Raw genomic sequence first — 7,015 nt, forward strand, 5'->3', positions numbered from 1 at the left:
GATGGTTTCTTCGCAGCTGCAGTAAATGCATGTAAAAGAGCTGGCCAATCCATTGAGAGAAGAGTATGCGTTCGTGAAGGCCACTCCAAGCCACATGCGGCATAGAAGAGTCTTCTCAGCTTGAGATATCCTTGAGGGAAGACGAAGCTGCAGATCGGGATCCAAGTTATGCAGGCGCGCGTTTGTGAAGTCTGTTGAGTTCCACTGTACCAGTGTGAGGTCACGTGCAAGCGAACGAAGTCTTGTAGTTGCATCGGTTCTTGAGAACGGGATGGCTGTGTATTGGGTACCGTCGTGTGCAGATCTAGCGGCCTCATCCGCGCGGTCATTGCCATATATGCCGCAATGACCTGGTATCCATTGATACACTATGATGTGCTGTTTCTCGATTGCTTGGTGATAAAGAAGCCTTATTTCAGCTACTAACTGTTCATTAGGTCCATGTCGAAAGGGTGACATAAGACATTGAAGAGCTGCCTTCGACTCCAAGAAGATAGACCAAGTTCCCGGAGGTTCTTTAACTATAAACTCCAGAGCTGCACGTTATGGCGGCAAGTTCTGCTGCTGTCGACGACGTCAAATGCGATGTCATGAATTTATTGTGAATACAGCGTTTTATAGCGACTGGGTTGTAAAAAAAACAGGCTCTAGGTCATGTACTTGCTCGTTGTTGGTACGTGTACAGCTATGGCACTCTAATTTACCTATTATGCGAGGAGCCTTGGTTGTGTTTATCTGGCCGTGGTACCACTACATAGAAATAATACTGTCACATAAATGGTGACACATCGGTAATTAAACTGTTCTCAAAACAGAGTTACCGTGCGCAAACATTTTCTTAGATTTAAGAACGCTTTAAAGAGCCCAAATGTTGAAAATAATTTCAGACGGCATGCTTTATATATAATGCCGTATGATCTCACTGGAAATTACGTTGTTTTTTACATTGTCTTCAGCGTTTGTGTGGCACTGTTAGTGACCGACGGAAGGTAGTGATCATCTTCTGTCTGAAAAAAAAACATGCTTGTCCTATTAACCAGGCCTCTGTTGTAGCACCGTCATGCACGTAGTTCCTTGATGAAGAATTTCTGCGAAACTCTTATATGAGATTTGCACTGTTGCAAGGACATATACATACACGTGGTAAACGCAGTGTAGCGCAAGCGCCGTCAGCCACTAAGCTCTACTGACGATACCTATCGACTGTTCCACATTTCATGGTAAACAGAATGAGAGGAAAGCTCATATGCCTATAAGGTGCGAACGGTGGTACTGAACTAACCACACAGATATGCGGGCTTTCTACGATCTTTCTCTCTTTTTTGTTGTATGCAGATGACACAGATGTAAATAAGTAGTTCAGTCACACTACAGCAGTGCGTAGCAGGTAGAACAGAAGCTAAAAACGTACAAGAAACACAGCAAAGACGTGATTCAGTGCGAAAGCGTGAAGTGAGTCATCTAGAACGATCATCCCTATGAAAGGCAGAATGCGCTTTACTCGTGAGTAATGATAACGTTGCATAGATGTCGTGCACAGATTCAGTAGAGAAGAGCGTAGATTTTAACAGTAAACTGAAGTCAGCGTCTTTTATCCGCCGACAATCGGCTCAGACCGCACGCAACGAAGCGCCGCTGCGTGTATTTGTATACGCACCACCGACCACCTATCCACACTTTCGAGGGACGGTGCTGCCACCTATAGCCCGATCTGGCCGCGAATAGTCCAGGACTCCATAGGCCGAAGCCGATGGTTTCGCGATCTCGCCAGTGCTTCTTAGGCCGGAAGATCTGAGAAACTCAGCAAGGCCGGTCGGAGCTATCGGGAGGATGCTGGTAAAAAGGAAGATGTCAAATATGTAATGAAGGGTGCTGGACGATCACCGTCCGGAAGCCCTTATATGGAGGAGGCCAAGACGCCAATAGGCACGCCTTTACTGATGAGAGCTCGGCCATGGCCGCTAAACGAGAGCCGCGGTGCGAGCGCACCCGTGGGCATTGCTCTCTCTCTCTCTCTCTCGTCACGAGGTGACGGCCTCTTCGCAAACCAACCAGGTGGGGATGTCGGCTTGGTGGTTGGTGAACCATAGGTTGGCCAAATCTGTCAGGTAGAAGATGGCATGAGTCAGCTTCGCAGGGTCATCCCACTTGTTAATCGCGCTCGCACGCTCGTACTCTGCCAGCCAGTCCTCGACATCACGATCTTCAGTGCCGTTGTATACTGGTGGGTCGCAGACGAAGTACACCAGGGCACATATGACAGGCGGCAGTGTGGAAGAGGCTTGTGGGGGACCGACGCGCTAGTTCATCGCAGACTGAGATGGTAGCTTACGGCTGCGGAGATCCAGGACGTTACCCAGCACCTCCACCAAATGCAACGAGTGAGGTGACGTGAAAACACAGGTTATTATTCGAGAAGCGTTAGCCGCAACAAGCTGGTACAGGTCCGTGTATGGCCCGGCAAGCACGAGCCATACACGGACGTCAACGTCTTCTTTCACGCTGGCACAGAGCTGGCGCCACTATGCACTATGCTCCGGTACTATATATATATATATATATATATATATATATATATATATATATATATATATATATATATATATCCTGCTCACGGCAAGTTATCTTTTCACTCACTTTTCTTTCTTCATATTTACATTACAATTCAGTCTAATATATTTTCCTGTACTTTCCTTGGCATTATTGTCTGTTATATATATAGAAAAAAAAGTGTATACCTAAGGGCTCATTTTTCCGTGTTTTGACACAATATTAATGAGATCTAATAGACAATAATGCGAAGGAATGCATAGGGGAAGTTATGAGAACCAATGTAATGTAAATCAGAACAAACAAAAGTGGGTGAAAAAATAACTTGCAGTGAGCAGGAATTCACGGATTCGTTATTCATTGGAAAGTGTGGAAGTATAAATCTATCAATCTGTGGCACTCATACAACGGGAGATTGGCAAAGAACGGGGTAGGTATTAAAAAATTTTGATAATTATCTTTTGTCAATTAATGGAGAAATACTCGACTGAGCGGGTCTTCTCTTCCTATACCGTAGTGCAATGTCATATTGCACAATTATTTTTAGTTCTCATATAAAAAAGATTTTGTTAAGGGTGGGCCTTTCAAGACGGACCGTAAAGATTGATGAATATTTATATATATATATATATATATATATATATATATATATATAGTATAGGCATCTATTATGTGCTTCATCCTCATCTGAACAACAGTCAATCATCATCTTATGTTCTGGCTGACAATCATCATCTGCTTGGCACGAGCGCTTCTTTGTCGGGTCCGTTGCGCTTGTTCATTCCCGAGTTCACGGCCAATAAAACTCGCTACAACCGAGTCGTCATACGTGGTGGAGGTGGATTGACGTTCCCAGTACCTCCACTTACAACGCCTACTCGCTGGAGCTCCGTTCAGGCCGCCGCTTGGACCCTCAGTCCGCCAACATGTCTCAGAGTGAGAGGGTGGATGCCCTTTCGGCTCCCGTCTCTGCGCCGCAAGCCGTCACTGCGCCGCAAGCCCCTCCTCTCTACATCGTAAACCACCAGCGTGACCCTCCGATCTTCGCTGGTCTCCGCGGCGAAGATGTGGAGGACCGGCTCGATAACTACGAGCGGGTAAGCGCAACTAATCACTGGGACGACTCTAACAAGCTCCGCCGAGTATCGCTTTATCTCACGGGCGTTGCCAAGACATGGTTCTTGAACCATGAGATCGACCTCACCGACTGGCCTGCCTTCAAGCAGCAGCTTCGCCAAGTATTCGGCACGCCAGCCGTTCGATCCGCTCTAGCGAGGAGGGCCCTAGATACTCGCCAACAACATCCCGGCGAGTCATACACATCTTATATCGAGGATGTCCTTGCGCTTTGCCGGCGCGTCAATTCTTCGATGTCCGAGTCGGACAAGCTGCGCCACATCCTGAAGGGCATCGGAAGCATTGCCTACAATGCCCTTGTTGCCCAGAATCCTTCTACCGTCACGGACGTCGTCTCTACGTGTCAGCGTCTCGACGAACTTGATTCTGTTCGCCTTCAGTCGGGCAATAGTGAACACCGTACCGCAGACCGGGACCTGCGTGACATGATACGGGAGATCATACGAGAAGAACTTCAATCAATGGGCATCTCACAACCTTCTCCATCTGTCACACAGCCTTCAAGCATGGCCCTCCGTGACATCGTAAGGGAGGAACTATCATCATTCACCGGTCCAGCCTACGTCCAGCCACCTCCGTCTAGCCCTCCAACGTACGCGCAAGTTGCGGCCGCGCCTCCTCGCAACGTAAACTCTACTTCACCGCTGCCATCATTCACGCCGGTTGCTGCTGCACCACCGGTCCACTTCCGGCCAATCCCACCCAACCCTCCGTCAGTCCACTTGAGTGCGCTATCTCCCGGTGTGCCCAACGACCTCTACTACCCGCCTTGGCGCCCGTCTCGCCCAACATGCTTTTACTGTGGATATCGTGGCCATATATCGCGCTTCTGCCACAAGCGCCAGCAGGACGAGCGTCGCGGGTACGACATGCGCGAACGGGACTTTTCCAGAGGGAATTCTTACGCTCGGCGTTATTCATCTGGACAGCAGCGGTCTCCATCTCCGCCCGCGTCGACTGAGACGCGGAACACTTACCGTTCAAGCCGACGCCGATCACCTTCGCCCTTCCGTCGCTCCTCCTCTCCTCTTCGGCCAGCCTCGTTTACTACTGATAAACGGTCGGAAAACTGAATGATGCAGTTTTCGGAGGAGAAACTGCATGTAACAGTAGGACTCATATTCCTCCAGCATGCCCGTTCAACATGGTTTCTGTTACGGTGGAAGGAGTTCTCGTGGACGCTTTGGTGGACACCGGTGCTACAGTTTCTGTGATTAGGTATGATTTGTGCAAACGCCTGAAGAAAGTAATGACACCTTATAATGGACCCAATCTAGTCGAAGCCCAGGGGAACGCTATCCGCCCTTTTGCTCTTTGTACTGCTCGTGTGTTTATTGATGACATTTTGCATTACATCGAGTTCACTGTGCTTACCCGGTGCTCTCACCAGCTAATTCTAGGGTGGGACTTCCTATCTTCTTCTTCAGCCGCTATATGTTGTGGTGAACGGATTCTGCACCTAACTAATACGGACTCCATGTTCGACGAAGGCGTCTAGAAGCCTCTACACCTGTTCGCTCGCGAAGATCTCGAACTACCGCCACACCAAGAACGAATTGTGACCCTGATCTCTAAGGACATCGACCACGGTGACGTCTTGGTGTCCCCTTCGTCGACTTGCGTCGCAAAAGGCATAGCCCTTGCATCAGGTGTCGTACGCTTTCACTATGGCTCCGCGCTCGTCATTGCTACGAATGAAACGCCAGAGAAAGTTCTCCTGCCAGAGGGCGCTGCAGTAGCCTGTGTTGTGGATGCTGAGCCTGTCAGCGTCACGCCACTTAACCCTGCCTCTACCAACGACCGTTCTATGAGTAAGCCTGCCTCATCCTCTCCCTTCACAGCTCTTATCAGTGATGACTTAACAGCTATGCAGGCGCAGCAGTTGCTTGCGTTATTAACGAAACACGCCGATTCTTTCGACACCTGCTCTTCAACGTTGGGCCGAACTACCACTGCAGCGCATCGCATTCAGACGGAGGGAACATCTATTGTACATCGCCGCCCGTACCGCGTGTCTCTCGCTGAGCGAAAAATCATCGAGGAAAACGTCGCTGACATGCTCCAACGAGAAATAATTCGTCCATCAACTAGCCCTTGGTCATCCCCTGTTGTTTTGGTACAGAAAAAAGATGGCTCCGTGCGCTTTTGCGTTGATTACCGGGCACTTAACAACATCACACGCAAGGACGTATACCCCATGCCACGCATCGACGACGCCCTTGATTCACTGCAAGGCGCCGAATACTTTTCAAGCCTTGATTTGCGTTCGGGATATTGGCGAATTCCCATGCACGATGACGACAAAGAAAAAACGGCATTTGCAACCCCCGATGGCCTATACGAATTTAACGTGATGCCTTTCGGGCTCTGCAATGCGCCCGCGACGTTTGAACGCATGATCGACACCGTCCTGCGTGGTCTGAAATGTAAGACGTGTCTCTGCTACCTTGATGACATTATCATCTTTTCATCAACGTTTTCTCAGCACCTGAGCCGCTTGGATGACGTCCTAACATGCCTCGCCGGTGCGGGTCTGCAGCTCAACACTAAGAAGTGCCGTTTCGCCACCAAATCCATCAAGGTTCTCGGTCATGTCGTCAGCAAGGACGGTATTCGCCCTGACCCCGAAAAGATTGCTGCCATCCTTCGATTTCCATGCCCCACAAGACTTAAGGATTTGCGCAGTTTTCTTGGCCTCGCATCATATTTTCGTCGCTTCATACAAAATTTCGCTTCAATAGCTGCGCCACTTCACAAACTACTTGCATCTAATGCACCCTTTATGTGGTCCGAGGAATGTCAGTCGGCGTTTCACCTATTGAAGAAAGCTTTGACGTCAGAACCTGTACTCTGCCATTTTGATGACACCGCCCCAACACTCCTGCATACCGACGCCAGCGGCTGCGGTATAGGTGCTGTTCTCCTCCAACGCGATAACTCTGGACGGGAAAGAGTCATCGCATATGCTAGCTGAGTGCTAACTTCTACCGAAAAAAACTATACCATCACTGAGCAGGAGTGCCTCGCTGTGGTTTGGTCCATACAAAAGTTCCGTCCTTATCTGTACGGCCGTCAATTCACCATCGTAACGGACCACCACGCCTTATGCTGGCTTTCTACAATGAAGAACTTGTCCGGACGCTTGGGTCGTTGGATTTTGCGCCTACAGGAGTATCAGTTTGAGATTATTTATAAATCGGGCAAAAAACATCAAGACGCCGACGCTCTTTCTCGTTGCCCACTACCTACAGCGTCGTTCGACACTCCAGCTGCCACCTCCAACGACACCAGTGCGGACGTGACTCCCACTTCTGTTGCCTTGCTCGCC

This window comes from Rhipicephalus microplus, chromosome 4, assembly GCF_043290135.1.
Source record: "Rhipicephalus microplus isolate Deutch F79 chromosome 4, USDA_Rmic, whole genome shotgun sequence".
NCBI lineage: Eukaryota > Metazoa > Arthropoda > Arachnida > Ixodida > Ixodidae > Rhipicephalus > Rhipicephalus microplus.